The 19557-nt window shown below is 40.0% G+C and overlaps 2 protein-coding genes across 3 annotated transcripts in view; one reads left to right on the forward strand and one right to left on the reverse strand.

Moving 5' to 3' along the window:
• The window catches only part of LOC124488380, a 232287-nt gene that overhangs the window by 195147 nt on the left and 17583 nt on the right, over positions 1–19557 (reverse strand). The window lies entirely within an intron of this gene.
• hikeshi (heat shock protein nuclear import factor hikeshi) overlaps positions 1–19557 on the forward strand; it is an 86048-nt gene that overhangs the window by 11938 nt on the left and 54553 nt on the right. The gene's annotated exons all lie outside the window — the stretch shown is intronic.

Here is a 19557-nt window from a genome sequence, read left to right on the forward strand (position 1 = left end):
CTCAACAAAAATTTCTAATGACATCTCGCAGCACCTCATATTCCGCGTCTTGTGCGGCATACAATCCTGAACTTGCACCAGTACTAGTTACACCTTCAAAGTATCTACTGTACCTGAGTTTGCAAAATATAAAAAAGTAAATGCCCTGGGATTTCTATTTGACGATGAGAGGGACGTTGTCTATAGGTTGTGACTGTCATGCTGGTGTGCTGAATGGGAACCGTTATGTGAGTGAACAGTAGCTAGAGCTAACATCAGAGCCATAATGAGGCTGTGGCTAACATTTACTAGCTTGCACTGACAACCAGTTGGTAGCTAATGTCGTTGGCTAATGTAAGCTACTTGCCAGTAGCTAGCTAGCTAAGGTATCTAACGTTTTCACATCAAAGAGTTCAAATACATCTTCCCTTCCGAAAAAAATGCATGGAATTTTCTAAAATGATATCTCGATTTTCCCCCCCAAAAATAAACGTACCGTCCAAAATAAGAACGTACCAGGTGGATTTTTTGGGTAAAAAAAATAAACGTACCGGTACGTTTATTCGGAAGATGAGAGTACATACATAAATATAATGTAAATGATCTTAAACAAGAATAAGGTGTAGTTAAATATTGGTTTTATTTGAATTAAACTTTATATAAAAATCTTGTGATCAGTGCTTCACTGAGCTGCCAAACTAAAACATTTCAAACAAAATAAAACATTTCAAAATAGAAAGTGCTACTGACCTAACATTTCATGGCTCAAAGTCTTAGAGCGGGTCCCCCCTTGCTGTCGCATTCCCATTCAGATGGCCAACACCTGTAATTTGGCTTTCTTGCCCTTTGGCCTTGGCTAAACCAACTTGCCACACTCTCCCTAGCATCAAAATCCCAGCTCCATGGCTTAGCTCCATGGCCCAGCTCCGTAACTCAGGGGTGGACAATACATTTTGACAAGGTGCCACATGAGAAACTTGAAATGTGTTGGAGGGCCACATCAACAATAACTTGAACTTAATTCTGCTCACTATTCATTTTCCCCCATTGTAAAAAGCAATAAAGTATATATTTTGATTAGCTGCTACTGGCTATCAGAAAAATAAGGATATTCTGTAAATATGTATATGAATATTTTACATCAAAATCAAAATATTTTACGTCAACTAGGAAAAGACTATCTAAGTAACAGTAAAAACTAAAATAATCATTACATCAGTGTTTCATTATATTTGTAACTAGTATCTTCTTCAATTAAAGATATGCAATTGATCAACTTTATACAAAAAGCAATACTTTCTTTCCAATTAATTTTGTTCTGTGAGAGGAATCCAGTGGGCTTGAACAAGTGCATCGAAATCTTGCTGAATGTCTGAGGTGGATATGCCAAGGACAGCTGACAAGTGATGATCCGGGTCTGCAATTTAACTAGCAAACCATTAACCATCAGCCCGCACCTACTGAATCAGTCAAGTTCTTATTATGTCCGTGTTAGTTTTTTTTCTTTAGTCCCTTGCGATTCAAATTAAAATCCTTCAACACAGCGACCTCTTTTCCAAAGCTAAGAACGCAGCTTTGACTTTGACCTCAGTAAACAGATACTTAGAAGTCCATGTCTTGTTAAAAACTCTACATTCTGTATCAACCTTTCGTTTTTCATTTTCCAGGGCTAACCAACAGCTAACTCTCCTGTCGGTGAAGTTGCGCAAGCGCACATTTGTAAATTGCCTGATCACTAGTCTTTCAGGACTACATATTTACTACAGCTCAACACATCATTTTTTAATTTATTTTTTATTTACCTCACGCGGGCCGGATTGGGACAGGCTGTGGGCCGGTTGTGGCCCGTGGGCCGTACAGTGCCCAGGTCTGCCATAACTGATTCACTGGTGCTCAGGTCGTAATTTCAATCACGCAGGCAGCGCGGAGTAGTGTAGGCCTACAGGAATATCTGGACCACAGCCAATCAGAGGCAAAGACCCGCCCCATCTCTGTCTCTGATTAGTTTAGAGTCTAGACCACGATATGATCCAACCATGAGTGTGAGTTCCGTTAAAGAAGAAACAAACGCTTTGTTCCTGGAGAGGCAGCAGAGGTTAGATGTACCGGTGCGACCTACAATTTTTTTGTTGTTCGCACCCGTACATATTTTGGTTGCCTATGTGACCAACTTGGTCGCACTCTAGAGCCCTGGATACCAATTTTCAGGCATTTTGGAGTAATGGGGCGTTGGGGAAATCACGTAGACTTTGATCGTGTTTAATAGCGCCACCTATGGGCGTACATGGGCCACTAGCCGTCTGGGAGTAATGAGTGACCTGTTGAATCAATCGGCCAATTTGGAAAAAATCGGGTCCAGGACTTTTTGAGCTATTGAGCCATTTAACGGAGAAGAAAAATAATAATAAGAATACTAACAAAAACAATAGGTTTCCTCCTACCGTAGGAACCCTAAATATACAAAGACAAAGTGTACTCTGTGAATATATAAAAAGTATACTACCATCATGCTTTAACCAATTTTAACGTTAATACTTTGAACTAGGGCTGGGTGATATTGGTAAAACATTATCAATATAGATATTTATATTTACATTCGATAACGATAATTAAGACAATAGACTACAGATCTGTAGTAGTAGCAAAATAAGTCTCTTCCTCAACTTTTTCCCTATACTCTGCATAAAGTTTAGGCAGAGCGGTGTGAGAGAAATGCTTGCGCCCAGGGAGCACGTACCTGGGGTCAAGTAACTTAAGCTTTTTTAAACCTTGCTTTTTATCAATAGCCTACCTATCAATACCTTGGCGCAAACTCACACTTTCTGTATGTTCCAACAAGTTATTTTGCTTCAGGTGGTAAAAAAGGTTTCTTATATACTATTATTATATGGCAACGACAGTACGAGCGCTCTGATTGGCTAATGGGTAGTCATGCCAGCGGCGTATGACCTCATCGGACTTGGACCTTGCCTTAAACCAGTCCTTCCTGTTGTATGTGTTCTCTGAATGTAAAAATGGGTTAACTACTGGCAGTCACAAGCTGCTGTAAACACTGTCATAACACTACACACTAAATTGAACTCATACGTCCTACTTAAGATTTTCTCAGTGACTCAGCTATCTCTCGTCTTACTTTGTCGTACACAACAGGGATTTGTTTTGTCGGAGAATAGCTTCCTATTCTTGCTAGGGGTACCGCTGGAGCTAGCCACTGACTGTAGCCATAGCTGAATCCGAGGGGGAGGCAGACGTCTCCGCACAAATACCATGTAGCCTCTTCAGATGACTTCCTAAATTAGCCGTGCGCTGCCTGTGTACTTTATAGCAGTATGATATATCTTCCCAATTGCATGGGTGGATTTGTTGCAATTTGTAAGAACCTGTAACTCTTCCTCCGCAAACACTCGCCCAAACACGCCTCCCACTCGCACGAAACTTTGCGGAGAGACTTCACGAGAATCGGCCACTGACAACAGTGGAGATAAGAGCGGGCTTAAGAAACTTATCTAAATATAAAATGATTGGTCACAAATCATTGGTCAAATTTCTATCTTTTTTTAAATTTCTACCTGAAACACACCGTGAGAAGACTTTTTTACTTAAAAAATAAACGTTTGCTGCAATTTTTGATATTTTAAGTTACTTTCTAAGTCCCTTCATTAATTCAGCCTTCAGTGTACTGGTATACATTTGCTGTACTGTAGTGTGTAGTAGAGTAAAGTACTTTATTTTTTATTTTTACAGTTTTCTTGTGCATGTGCGGCTTCTATTTCGATGCGGCTTATCTGGTTTTAGAACAAAAAGTGACTTCTTTCAAGATCTCTATTGCTCGACACTTGAACGGGGGCTTATTACTTGAACGAGGAATTATTTTCTGTGTCGTCTCAGTTACACTATCAGGGCTTGGAAATACAGACTTGCTAAAGTAGGCAAATGGCCAGTAGAACATAACATAATAATTGCAGTTAATCAAACAGCTGCAAGACCCAGTGAAATGTTCTAGGCTAGCTAGCAAGCTAACGCTAGCATTGCTAACATTACAACTTTGGTAGTGTAACCAAGCTCTTTGTAAGTTTGTTTTAGATATAATTGTATATGATCGTGTGGACAATGAGACACGGACGCAGTCTCTTTTCAAAACTTGTATTTTACCGCTGCTCTTCTTGACATAGCCATTCGAACAGCCCTCACTGATTTCACATAATGGTTTCTGCATCAAGCCTACGGCAACTCCCGAGGGACCGTTGTCCGTTGTCACATAGAAAGGTCTGCTACAATAGGCTATCCTCATGATTTGCAAGCTAGCTAAACTTATACAATCTTTTTTTTTTGGACATAACAATGGATTTCACCATTAAATGAGTGACTTGGCTTTAATTTTGGAGATACTATCCACAACCGAAGTGTGTTACACAATGCTGTAAGATCGCATATACTCGTGCTGCTCTTGGTAACCGGAATGCCCTGCGGCAAACTGAAAAGCTACCAAGTTAAGGGCATTACCTTAGTTAAATAAGCATTGTTTGGAGTTTTATTGTTGTGTTTATTTTGTTTCAATATGTGTAATGCTCTGGGGCCCGTTCGTTGTAAGGGTTGAAGCTAAGTCAATCAATTGTCCCTTTAGCCCGTTAACATTAGCGAGCTAATTGGAACCGCAAATATCGGTTTGTCAACGGCTGAGCCGCATCCAAATCATGTGGTTAATTTCAATCAGGCTAAACTCATGACACATGCACATCCTACTTCAAAAGGCAGGAAAGGTCGACCACCAAAACCGTGATTTTCTAACGATATGATGGCGGAAAAGACGAAAGAGAGAGCGGTGATATTCTCGCCATCCGAGCAAAGTATTATAATGAGTCTCTACGAAGACAATAAGCATATTATCATGGCTAAGTCAAACACCGCCAGCGAACAGCGCATCATATATCCATGTCATTTAGCTAAGACTTGCATGCACAGTATGTAATGTCACATTAAGTAGTGTATTTAAACTCAAGCTTATGTGGGGCGTTGCTGTGTATCAGTTGTAAACATTTTTATTAAAAAAACATACCCATCTTCAACCGACGCAAGCACGCCCCACAATTTCCCCAGAAACTGTACCAGGGGCGATTCTAGGATCAGACCTTTAGGGGTGCTCAGCCCCCAAATGAGAATGTGACATGAATACAGTGCCTTGCTAAAGTGCTAAACCCCTTTGCTAATATAAATCTACCAGCATCAAATGATAATAAACAATATTTTTTATTCTTTTTAGGGGTGTTGAGATTAAATTTAGGGGTGCTTGAGTACCCCTAAAAAGGGTCTAAAATTGCCACTGAATTGTACCCTCTTCATTAATAATTGCATTGCAGGTTAAAATAAGGTGTGCCCCTAATTTCTCTGCTTGTGCTCCTAAAAGTTTCAGTCAGGGGCTACTGTGCTCCTAGTAAAGTTAGTCTGGAACCCTGAGTCAGATGCCGTGGCCTAGAGCCATAAATCTGTGGAGCTAGTACATATGCTATGACAACAACGACGATGATAATGACTAAACTAATTAACATTGAAATAGGACGTACTTGTGGCTTTGGACATAGTCACTGTAATTAACAGAGTTGCAGAGAAGCATAAACTACAAAAAACGAAACTGTTGTTATTGTAAGGTAAAATTAAATTGTTGGTTTTAAAACACAATTATTAACACTATTCTAAATATTGTATCTCTGTACACTGGAGATAATGTGACACATCCGCCCCCCCTTACTTTTTACATACTTACCATGTATACTTTTTACTTATCCCTACTTTCATTTCATTACATCATTTGAAATGATACTTTGACTTTCAGTAAAGCTTTCTCTTTGACAATTACTTGTACTTCTACTTGAGTATGTTGATTGTGTGGGCCTACTCCACTGCCACTTCTCATCACCAGTGAGTCAGTCAAGAGTGAGTGAACACTGGTCCACTTGCACAAGCACAATTGTACACAGCAATGACTCGGTACAGATCCTGCTGTTAAAGCTGATCACTAGTTCCATCTCTGTGGAGTCTCCTGGACCAAACTACGCAGAATAACAGAGTTCCATATCTGACCTTTCACACCTTATGCAGACAGGCTTTGGGATTCTTACATCTCAGAACCACTATCCAGTGGGTCAACTGTACACCAAGGACTTCATCACTGCATAAGGTGCAATGGACTCCTGGTTCCACCCTTTCAGATCAGTCAGTGTTGCCAAGTTGGAACAAGCCCTCACTATTGGTGTAACTATTTGTATTCAACTTCACTGTCATTGACATTTGCATTGCAATGTTCTTGTTTTCCTAAAATCTCTGATTATTTGTGCTATGATCTAGCCTTTTCTATTGAATATGATTACTTTTTGTATGTTTATTTGATGTGTATTCTTGTAGTTTAGTAAAAGAAAACTCCATAGTATTAGTTGTTGTGCAGCCTTATCAGAAAAATACAGTGTCTCTTTGGGTTTACATTATAGTGCTAGCCATGTGGCCTGCTATTTACAACCAGTGGCACAACTTGGAGCTGGCCCTACAAAGCAGTACAGTGTCATAAATACAATATTATTATTTAATTATTACAGGCTATTATCAATGCTGGTGAATCCCTTCTTTCCCTACAAATGCTAATTGAGTGCACTGAATTAACACTTGTTAGAGTAAGATGTACATTGTGGGTTGGGGAGCAACAACACCCTAGACACCCCATCACAGACAGCACAAATAGGTAATGTGTTCAGTGCCCCATGAGGGTGCATTTATTTTAGGTGCAGAAAACTGGAGAGAACTGTCATTGGTTCCCCAGGGAGTGGTGAGGTTAAGGGTGCCAGGATAATTCATGGTCGGCATTGTGGTCAAGTTCTGGGTGTCTGGGGCCCAGTGGTGGTCTTTTAAAGTCCTGTGACCAATCTGTTTGTTATGGCTTTTCAGAGACATCTCTTTCACCCCCTGTTTCGACTGTCCCTTATGACCTGCTGATAAGGGTTGAGTGACAGCAACTAGGGGTGGGCGGTATACCGGTATGAATGCGAATACCGGTATTGCGTTGTGCCATGATATGGATTTTGCCATATCATGGATATCACGATATATTAATACATTTATTAGTGAAGTGTTTCTGTTTGGTATAAAATCAAGTGATACTGTCTCGTGGGCTAGTTCAAATTTGTATCTTTTACCAAAAAAAACATGCAGCATTGACGCTGCACGCATTGTGCCAGCCAATGAAAGTCAACAAACAAGCTAGTGTAACTCCAGAGGAAGCAAACATTCATATGAGTAAACTGCTTTTGTTGGCAAGCGTAAGCAAGCATTAATGATGTCTGAAAATAATGTATATATTTTTTTTGGAGCCTCTATCGTTTGGAAATGAACAGTAGCCTACTCTTTAAAGTTGTGTCGTCGAATTGTGCTAGCCAAAGGTTGAAACACAAGCAATCTCTTTCACTACCTGAAAGCCATGCATGTGCGTCAAAATGAATCTACCAGAATGCGTTTGACAAATCCAATGCCAGGTAGTCGTAGGCCAACAGAATCGAGTATTCAGCCATGTAATAATTGTTTATAGCTAGAGCTAACTCTACAAATAGTTTTTTTGCAATCCCTTAAACGTAGGCTACTGTTGAACGCGTAGGCTACTAAAAAGTCGATCTTCCATGGCAATTAAACGCTGCAAAATTTGGAAAATTTAACTCATGTGACAGTGACACACCGGAGTTACCCAATCCAAATCCCTCCGAGTGCGGTAGATTAGCCGCTGCAGTGCGGAATGCATTGTCATGATATTTTAAGAATAACTCAAATATCGTGATAAATACCGATACCGTCAGTGCTTACAAATTATACCGTGATAAACATTTTAGGCCATACCGCCCAGCCCTAACAGCAACATTCACTGCCACTGACTCCAGGTGTGTCTGTGGTGGCTTTCCTACGCACTGATCACTCTGTCTTTAACCACTGTCCCTGGTGCGGACCTGCTGTTGGCTTATGGAGAGTGAAGCTTGTTTTAACGCCAAGGAGTGGGGTGGGTGGTGACCTCCTGATTTAATTAAAGGTCACATGATATGCTGTTTTTGGATACTTTTATATAGGCCCAGGTTCCCTATTACTGTATCTGAAGTATCTGTCCCGAAATTCAGCCTTGGTGTATAATTACAGCCACTACGAGCAGTCCCTCAATGAGCTTTCCTCAAAACGCGCTGTTTCTGTGTCAAAGCTTTAAATGCGAAAGAGGAGGAGAGGGGCGGCAACATGCGCTAATGTTTACAACGGATGTATCGCAATGGCTCGTAGCCCCCGTTGCTGTAAGATGCCTGGAATTTAGCCATTCTCATCTGATCACCCTGGTTTGCAGAGGTGCACACTCATAATAATTTCAATAAGGGGAAAGGCGGATATCGCGCGCGCCATAACACCAACAGCATAACGGTTATCCAAATAACAAAGGAGTGTACAACACTGGCGTTACAGCGTTTGTATTCACACACACACTTGATGCCATCTTTTTTTACATTAGCAACAGTAACTCAGCAGAGCTAATGTTACAGCCACATTCTAAGGGTAGCAAGCTAGGTAACCATATACAGTAAAGCAACAAAATGATATAGCGTTAGTTAACTTACTTGTCCAAGGTTTGTAGCTTGACCAAGGAGATTTAGTAATGATCCAGAATTTAATTTCAGCAAGGCCAGCTTTGTGTTGGCTCAAGTTGAGGAAACAGTAGTGGCTGAAATGTTTGGCGCAGACATACAAAACTTGTTGGAAGTTGTGTTGGCGCATTTCCAGCTAAAATAAAATTAAGATACTGGTTGTGCAGAGACTTGGATGAAGGAACTAAAAAAGTGTTTTGTACATCCAAACACTGAGCAACTGTTATGCTTCGTTCGTTTGCTAGCCATGACGTCTCTCCAGGAAAAAACGATATCGCACTTGCCTTTGCACGATCGTAGTTCACTTTTTCATGGGCGGGCCAGATTATCTGGGCGGGCAAAGTAGAGAGAAGGGCGGTAGCCTGGCTCCTTGTGACATCGCAGGAGGAGCAGATTTTCAAACAGAGCGTTTGAGCCTTCATTTTTTCAAAGGCGGAGAAGAACACCCAGGGCTTGGTTTACACCTATCGAAAATTCTAGCCACTGAGGGACCAACGGCAGGCTAGGGGAACTCATATTAATGTTAAATAACCTCCTAAAGTGAAGTTTTCATGTCATGTGACCTTTAATACAAATAACTAGAAAGTGCATTTCCTGCAGAAAATGCGTTGGAATGCTGAAAGCTGAAATGATTTTTTTTTATTGCTGAAAATACAGAAATGAAAAAATACCCGCAAGCTGAAATGAATTTCAAAAATGTGTGAGTCACACAAGAGGCAGTGTGGAAGCTGAACTGCATCATCTAATAATGTTAAGAGCTGAAATATAATGCGGGAGAGGCTGAAAGCTGAACTGTTAAACTGAAGAAGTAGTAGAAGTAGTAGAATATTAGTTTTAGTATCTGAATTTAGAGTTGGGATAGTAATAGCTGTAGCAGATACAGTATCAGTGGCGTACTAGAATAAAACAGTTCCATTAGCAATAGTAGTAAAAGAGATATTAGCAGCATCTGCAGAATTAGTAGGCTAGTTGTAGTAGTGGCATAAGATATAGCAGCAGGTGCAGTAGTAGTAGCAGTACTAGGAGTGCTAGTAGTTGTATATATCCAATATCGACAGGTTTTGTGCTCTTCTTTTCTTTTGACGGTTTGTATACAAATAGTAATTGGTGGCCAAGCCGCAAAGTGGCGAAGCCACTTATTCTACCTTTTCTTATTATTATTACACATCTTCTTCTCCCATTGGAGTCTAGGGCAGCCCCTAAAACCGTATGGCAAAAAATTGTGAAATTTGGCACACTCATTATGCACAGTCCCCTCTTTATATTCACAAAGTTTCATGTGTCACATTCGAGTACTCTAGCGCCACCAACTGGTCAAAGTTGGACATGTATTTGAACCGTATTACCGATTTTCAAAAATTTGGTACTGTTGGATTCCCTTGGACATTCATATGTCAAATATCTTCTCCATCCACCATACTTCATCAGACAACTTCATTTTTAACCACTTTAATTACAAGATGGAGGAATACTTTGAGTAGGTGGAAAATCCACAAATCTGTGGGTAATATTGAACAGAAGACAGATTAGAAATATCATATTTTGATTAAAAGTTATGACCATTAGAGTGAGTAGTGGAAACATGGGGGAAACCGGAATCCCTCTCCGCCAAAAGTAGCTACTGTATGGCTGGATACTCCTCTGCATAACAAAAAACGTTCAACTTTCTCCCACAATCGACCAAATTGGCCAAACAAGGTATGTATATTTAGCTGAAAGTGTACATAATCTAGCTAGTTCATGTTGTTTTTCCAAGTTTCCCAGAAATCTGCTAACATCGAGGCTAAAGAGTGCTACTACTGTCATAGCTGCCTGTCACGAACGGCCAAGCCGGACACGTAATTCTTTCCTAAAAAACTCAAGTCACTCCCACAAACAAATTCTTCGTAAATAAAAGGTTTAGACTTTTAATTGACAATATTGACAATGCATATTAAGAAACTTGTCTTTACTCATAATATCATCTCCGATTTCAATTCGAAGCTTTAAATGTAACACTGTAGGCAATCTCTCATGGTATATTTTGACTGTGCTTTGAGCTTAAGTTATCATGAGTATCTGGCAGTTTTCAGAAATAAAATCGGTGATTGGATGGCAAAGAAATTAAGGCGGGCTCCATGGGTCTTTTCCAATCCATATTTGAATGGTCCGGCAGGAAAGGGTTAAGGGTCTGGATATGAGTAATGAAAATGTCCCAAATCGAGGGGCGGCACCAAGAACACAATTGGATAGCACTTCGACCAATGTTTACTGACTGAATCCAGACTTCGACATTGCAGCGCTGTTGTCATCTGTTTAGCTTGCCTATGGCCCACCTATTAAATACACCAATGTGATTGGTGGAGCTCGGCTCCAAGGGCATGGGTAATGAGCATCATTACTCATTGCCAGAGTGACTCGCTGAGCAAATTCAAATTGTGTTGTCGTGAGAACTCTGGATTTCCAGAGTAGTTCTTTCCAACAATCCTTGTTTTTCTTTGAATCTTTCATGAAATGTTAAAAAAAATGCCATGAATGGTCTATTCTCTTTTTTTTTTTTTTTTATGGTGGTATGTTGTTAGCCTGACGTTGTCATACTCATAATTCTAGTCAGATTAAGAGTCTGATAACTCTCCGTTGGGCTGTGACTATGGGGCGTGTTTCAACTGAACTCTTAAAACAAATGCCTCTTCGCTCAATTGGATAGACCTACAACCAATCAGAGCAACGTAACATGTTGTTTGTTTAAAATGAATTCAACCCAAGCGCTCTTTCGTGACGTGGGTGATTACGTTACTGTTGATCATCTGTCCATCATCATATAAAGCCCACCCTGACCATTTCATTGGTCCGCCCAGATCCTGGTTTTATATAGTTTGTCCCCAATACGAGCCCCTCCAGACCCAATTTCCCGACCAAATGTGTTTGTGGGCGGGGCTAAGGTTGGTCTGGAAGCCAGGCTAGTATGTTGTGGAAATGAAAATGAAATGTTTGCCTTCACTGAAAGAACAGTTAGATTTGATTACAAATCAGTTTTAGATTTTTGCATGCAATTTATTTCTTCATAATCTATAGATTTTTGACAATATATGGTTGCCCCATCATTTGGTGCGACCACACATCATGTGGTGCGACCAGAAATTGCAATAACTGTATTAAAAAGAAAATGCTATATGTCATCTTTGAGGCTAAAATATTAATCTCTAATCGAGTATGCTTAAGGAAATTATATTGTTTAGACATATTTTTCAGTTTTGTGCAATTCACTGGAAAAATGTGTATGTTAACTACATGTAGGTAGGTGACTGTGATGTTATAGAACATAAACAAATATCAACAACAATATAATTTCAGAAGAAATCCAGATAATTTGTTTCTACAGACTTCATATTCCTGAGAACTTGTAAAATAAATGTAAATAGGTTATGGAAATATGTAATTTGTTTTAATATTTCACGTTCGCACCACATTACCTTTTTAAAAGTCATGGCCAATTCATGAACATGAAAAAACACAAAAATGTGTTTAAATAATTGTTTTATATAAATCCATATATACAAAACATTTTTAATGTTTGAACAAATGCAATAAAAATCGTATTTATTGTATTTTTAAAATTGGCCTGTTGAAAATCCTTATTCGTCATTGACCCCTGGGTCATGGTATAGATTTATAGAAAAGAAACACAATTTATATTTAGTGTCTCTCCCCTTTATGTACCCACATTTATTTTTCTAAAATCATATGGCATTTCTAATTATTTTGTTACTGAAAGTGTCAAAATATCATATGGTGCGACCGGTCAGGCATGAGTGATATTTTGGAAACTTCTGAAAAGGTGCTCATAATGTATTAACATTTATTTTTTACTGCCCTGTTTGGTATAATTTCCCAAGTGTTATGTAGTCTTATATGAAATTACAGTGTTCTTTTATTGATATTTCTGTAATAATATACAAACAAACTTTGTCCGAATATGCCCATTTTATGAAATAACATGCGGTGCAACCATCAAGAAATTATCATTTTGGAGCTTTTATTTTGAATTCCACTGAAAGACAAAGTTGCATCATGCATCAGTTTGCAAAGGACCCTTGAAAGCAACAAGCAGGTTTATGACCCTCTCTAATATTTTGAACTTTTTGAATGGCTGGTATTTAGTTTCCACTATTGGATGTCATGTGGTATGACCTCAAAAAGACAATACATTTTAATGCATTTTTACAAATTGTTATTTTGATAGAAAATGTCATAGTGCCCTTGTGCGAGAAACTAGCTTGTTTTATTTAGGTGGCCATGTTATGTCTGTAATGTTGACTGAATGGAAAAAAATCATGTGGTGCGACCAAATATCATGTGGTGCGACCATTGAATCATGCCTTCCAAGAAGAGCTCTTAGACTTAGGCTCTTAGACCGTGTTCACCCTTGATTGCCTTCAGCGCCTTCAGCTCCTTTTGAGCGCTTTCAGCGTGAGGATTCGGTAACCTGAACGGGAATCATACATTCTAGACATATATTATTATTATTCGTTATTTTCTGCTGGTTACTTATTGATAGCTAGCTACATGGCGAATAAAATGCAATTACTTTCTTTATCTTTGGCGTTTGAGGAGCCATAGCCTGGTAAATAAGGTAGAAGGTTACAAGGGAAGGTTCACTCTTAACTCAGTGTTTCCCCACACATAGACTAATTTGTGGCGGTGCACCACAACGTCACCACACGTTAGCAACGATGCATACATACGCCGTTCTAGTTAGACAGACTGCTATATCAGCGAGCTTTCAGCATTAGTGCTGTAGCTAAAGATCTAGTAAAGTTCAGGTTACTTTTCGCTAAGTACCTACGAACATGTATTAATCGAAGGTTCCCCTTAGTTCTTTTGGTGAGAAGTCTCAGGAGCTAGCTACTTACCCGGCATCATGGAGCCGACCAGTTAAATAGTTATTTAGCACTAGCGTTGCTACCTGCATATGCAGAAATTATTTGTTTGTTGTGAAGGTGTGAATCATTTTGGATTAATATTTAATATAATAAAGTTCTGTGTAACAAATTATTAACAAAGGAATTATTTTAAACTAACCCCCCATCCCACCACAAATAGCTTTCTAATCTGTGGGAAGCACTGCTACCTATGCTCCTCGTCCTGATTGGTCAGCTGTCAGAAAGGCGCTTGACGTCACCCAGCACTTTTCTGAAAAGTTGAGAAAATGGAACTAAAAAAGGCGTCGGGCGCTGCACTTTTAAAAGGCGGACGCTTTTTTTCTGAAAAAAGAAGTCAAGTGTGAACACAGCGTTAGTCTTTTAATGAGACAAGTTGACTGAATAGCTCTGTCTTGTGACCATTAATCAGCTAATACCCATCACCTGTGTAAGAGACTGAGGGGCGTGTCTGTGTGGTTGCCACGGTGATGGTGCAGCTATGATTGCTAACGCGCTGAGGGCAGAGAATAACAGAAATGTAGCTAGAATCCACACCTCAAACAAGTTAACCTAGACGCAAAACTATACGTCCAATCCAAAAATTAAGATATATTCCGAGATCCAAGACCCTTCCGAAAACAGAGATGTCCTTTATATGTCTGTGCGGTCAGAAATACAACTCTACTGGCAGCTTCAAAATCTTTTTCTTTTTGCGTTCTCTGACGAATTTGTCACCAGATTTGCATTGGTCTCAATGGGGCGATAGTTGGACTTAGTCTCGCTTTCGTTGTTGTTCTCTGAACAAATGTGTACATCTGTTGGATTCCACAGACAACTTTCTACGACCAGCACAAAATTAGTTATATATTGATCAAAAAATGATGCATGAAGAGTGAAAATTGTGGCAATGCTAGCAAACTAGAAATATTTGTTGAAGATTTCGAAGCTCCCCACTCTAAGCGTTTCAGTCAGCACTCTAGGCTCTCACATACACACCCATGTAAATCTCAGAAACTGTTTTGAAAAACTCATGAAACATAATCAGTGATATTGAAAAAAGTTGAATAGATATCAAAAAGCTGAATTCTTTAAAAATAGTTTAGGGTTTTGCAACAAAAGTAAAAATGTTGGCTGTAGCTGAAAGATTGAGGAAAAATAAGGATTTTAAAGTTGAATAAGTTTAAGAGGATTGAGAGGATTTGGAGAAATAAAATCCATTGGAAAACCATGTAAAAAAATATCATGAAATATTGATTTATATTAATTCAAGCATAAGGGGTACAAAGCTGAAAAGTGATAGCATCCATGGCCTGAAACTGCTGAATGTTTTAATAGCTGAACGGTTTTACTAGCTGAAGATTTGAAGGAGCTGAAAGGTGTCACGGAAGAAAGAAGAATATGAAGTTGAATAAAGATTCAAAGAACATGCTGAAGCAGCATTCCAACAAATATATGTACAGTATACTGTATGTATATAAACATGACAGTTCAATGTGATGTCAATAAGATGTGTGCATCGACACTCTATATACTATTCCCAGACACTAGCAGGTGAGAGCATTTATAGACAACTGCTTAGATGGGTCGATGGAAGAGGAAGGCCAATTACTAGACAATCTGCTGATTTGTTGTTAGTTTTTTGGTGTGTGACTGGCCAATATGTTGTACCTGACTGTTATGGAGAACGCAATAATGTTTTTAATGATTATTCCATGTACGTAAAATGAGAGGTGTTGTATGTCTTGAGATGTATACCAAAAAAGTATTGAATGGATTTCCTAATGATTTCACAGGGTATCCGCGGGGTCTTAAAAAGTATTTAAAGTAGATGAATCCAGTTTAATGTTTTGTTTAATTGGTTAAATTAAAACAGAATTTATTACACAAGGAAGTCACAAGTGTACTATTATTCCCTCACAGCACTGGCAGACACAGGTTTGCTACAGGTTTATTTGAAGCTTCCTCTCCAAATCCACCGTGAAAACTAAACCCACAATATAACGAGAAAATAAAGACCACATAAGGTTTTTATGAACATACAATGACATGCGCAGCATGTAAATAACGTTTACCAAAATAAAATAGATACAAAACTACATACGTCGTTGGCTCAGTGCCGGTCCTAGCACATTGGGCACCCCGGGCGAGTTTATCACTTGCAACCCCCCTCCCCCGGGACGAAGAAATCTTGTGCCGTCCCCTACGCAGCCGGCCGCCCCCTGAGAGTACACGGAGCGAGGACCGCTACTACCTGGCGGCACAAACGACGGAAAATGCTGCACGGCACCGTCTCAGCAAGCAGGGGTGCCTGCAGCTGCCTGAAGGGGGCGCCAATATGCCAATTCCCCGCAAAGTTAAATAATAGATGAAAAGAAAACGGTGCAGATAATTTTTTTATTTTTAAATGCTTGTGCGCACCCCACGTGACATGAAAAAATGCCGCCCCGGGCGGTTGCCCAGTCCGCCCGTACCTAAAACCGCCCCTGCGTTGGCTGCATGCTGTACACAAGGGAATGGAGGTTTCCTTAGATCGCAAACATCCGCTATATGACAACCTTAAACTTTTATCGGAGCATTAAATTGTCCGGGCTTTGCTTGTGGTTACCTTGTCGACTCTCACTCACGAGCGTTCCAAAAGGCCTTCAAAATAAAGGCACTGTACTCCTACCAAATAGTCACTTAATAATACTGAATGCAATTATATAATTCTAAATTATGACATTGGTTGAAAACAAATTATACATTATCATAATGCAATTGCGACAATGTCATGTACAATACAGTGTTTTACCACAGATTAGAAATCTAGTTGTGACGGGGAGGGGGTTGTCAGACCGGGGGGGTGGGGGGGCTGGTCGGCTCCAGGACGCCGGGTAAGTAGTTAGCTCCTGAGACTTCTCAAGTTCTTCAAAAGAACGAAGGGGAACCTTCGAGTAAGGTACCTTGCAAAAAGTAGCCTCAACTTTCCTCGACTTTTAGCTACGGCACTAATGCTGAAAGCTCGCTGATAAAGCTGTCGGTCTTACTAGAACGGCGTATGTATGCATTGTTGCTAACGTGTGCTGACGTTGTGACTGTGCATATGTGAGAAAGACGCATGAGTGACAGAGAGACGGAGGGCGGGCAGGGGAAAGGAAATGCAGCTGAACGAATACGCTGCGTGTTTTAACCTAAATAGCGATAAAAAAAATGTTTCACTAAACGCAATATGTGGCGGCCGGTGTTGATTCTGTGGCGCCACGCCACAAATTAGTCTATGTGTGGGAAACACTACAATATAGCAAGGTAGCTGACTTCAACACTTGCGAATTTGCCTTTCATCAACCCCAAGTTTGCGTGCTAAAGGTCTGTTGCTGCTGGTGAGTGCTTTTTGCACAGCTTTCTGTTTGAAATAGTTTCAGCATGCTGCTTCAGATTTCTACACAATGTAGACATGCGCGGCTTAAATTTTCACTAGGCTTTGTGTTTGACTACTGCAACTCGCTGCTCGCCGGTCTCAAGCAATCAATCAATCAATCAAAGACTTTATTGTCGCATACACCAAATTGCTTCAGTGCAGCGAAATTCTTAGGACTTGGCCAGCAACATCTATGCAGTAGACAGCAGACAGTAGATACAGATAACACAGTAACATAATAACATATACCAAAAATAACATTTAACACTATAACATATAACATTAACAAGTAACAACAACACAAGAAGAGCTTGCAGCAGTTTAAAATTAGGAATATCAAAATAAGTAAAATATTTAAAATAGTGCAAATATATGTAGGAAGCGTGGTTGTATGAATGAGGGAGCAGAAAGTGAATGGCGATGGCGACTGTTCAGTGGATCAAGGTTGCTGATTCAGAAGCCTTACAGCCTGGGGGAAAAAGCTGTTTGTTAGTCTGGGAGTCCGCGTTCGGATGCTCCGGTAGCGTCTACCAGACGGCAGCAATGCGAATATTCCATAGCCTGGGTGGCTGTGGTCCTTGTTGTGGTTCCGTGCTTTTCTCAGGCATCTAGTGCTATAGACAAGTTCATGAGCCGTTTCCGCTCTACTTCCTGAACTGCTCCCCTATATGCAATCCACTTCCGTTCTGGCGGGCTGGGTTTGTTTTGCTAGCTAGATCCGTTGTGCCGACAAAGCACTGATATCGCAGTGACAAAGAGGATATACAATTTACAACATGAAGAAAAGTGGTTTGGGAACGACGTGTGCGGTAGTTGGTTGCAAATACTCGAGAAAGCACCAGAACGAGTGGTTAAATAGAGTGCTACGACCAGTTTTAAAACCTAGAATTGCCTCTAGCCTGTTACTGTTAGGCTATACTACAGTATTGTTTGTAGGCTATTCACATTTTGTTGGTGTTCCTTTGTCCTATTGTTGCAGTCGATTTAATAATTATACATTGATATGTGGATATAATAATTCAAACCTTTCAAAGTGCCAATACACACATCTATATAAGCCCGGCATGAGGTGTGTTGCCAACCGGTGCTTGTTTAAAGCAGTCATAACCGGGTTCATAGGAAGAATCACGCTAGATACGTAGGCACTTCAGGCAGTGACAAGCCACATAAATAAGGATAACAATGTACTGCCTGTCTTGTCCTTCTGAAGTTGTTAAATTGAATAGGCTGAACATCAACATGTAACATCAAGTATAGCCTTGAAATTCCAAACGAATTAGCGTTAGCTTTCAATTTTACGTATGCCTAGGCTACTTGTACGGTGTCCTGGCAATAAATAAAGAACATTATGCTACATGTTTTGCCAGGATAACTGGCAAGACCATTGAATGTTCATGATGTTCCTGTGTGTTTATTCCTTTGACTGGGTACAACAGCGCGATCAGTCAACCGACTATAAATGTTTTTAATGTCGGGCTACGAATTTATTGAACAACTTCTGTCTGATACGTGTGGCATCCTTTAGCCAAATAATTAGCCTACATTTTGCTGAGAGATTGAAGAGCTAGACAACACATTTTCTAATGAATCACCGACTAAAAGTCATCTACTAACATTGCCTTTGCTCCATGTTGAAAGCTCCAAAATGATGGACTGGCAAAAGCTTTATAACTATAAATCTACTCTAAATGTACTTAAAACTATGGCGACGACGTTATCCACAAGTACATGCCACAACGTTGGCAACTTATCCAGTAGAAATGTCAAACGACAAGTATGTCAAAGTAATAGAACCGTGATCCCAAGCTAGCATAAACAAATTGCTGTGTTTACACCGGCAGAGTTATGGCGGCCCCCTAGTTTTGGGGCGTAAACTTGTCCATAAATGCCTTGCACGGAGGGGAAATGGCTGCCGGTGATACGCTCCGCTGTCTTCACCACCCTCTGCAGGGCCTTGCGATCGGCAGCAGTGCAGCTACCATACCAGGCAGTGATGCAGCCTGAGAGGATGCTCTCTATGGTGCATCTATAGAATTTTATCAGAGTTTAAGCAGACATGCCAAACTTCTTGAGTCTCCTCAAGAATTATAGCCGCTATTGGGCAGTTTTGACTGCCGAGCCTGCTTGCATGGACCAGGTAAGGTCAATTTAAAGAGGACAAGTGCTTGGACTAGCAGCTGGGTGGAATGCTCAGACAGGTATCTACACTACCGGGAGACCGCAGGAATGTGGGCTGTGAAGGAGAGCTTGTCATCCATGATCACCCCGAGGTTTCTGGCAGAGGATGAAGGGGTCATTTTTATTATTATTAATTATTTTGGCTTGCTGCATGTCACTGTGCCCCCCACCATGCACTGTTTTAGGTGAAGCTGCAGCTCTCCTTGATACTTACAAATGACAAATTGAATAAGCTTAGTGTCTAAACTGTGATTTCACAGACCTAAAGGATTCCGTATCAAACAAATGATGCAATTGATCATAAATTCTTGAACAGAATGTAAACAAGATAAATATATTTATCCATTGAAGAATAATACATAAACAAATCTGTGAAATATAAACAAATGTATTGACTTTCAATAGACTGTACATTTCTGTATTTTTGCTGCCATTTTTGACAACTGTA

Source organism: Hypomesus transpacificus, unplaced genomic scaffold (genome assembly GCF_021917145.1).
Source record: "Hypomesus transpacificus isolate Combined female unplaced genomic scaffold, fHypTra1 scaffold_134, whole genome shotgun sequence".
NCBI lineage: Eukaryota > Metazoa > Chordata > Actinopteri > Osmeriformes > Osmeridae > Hypomesus > Hypomesus transpacificus.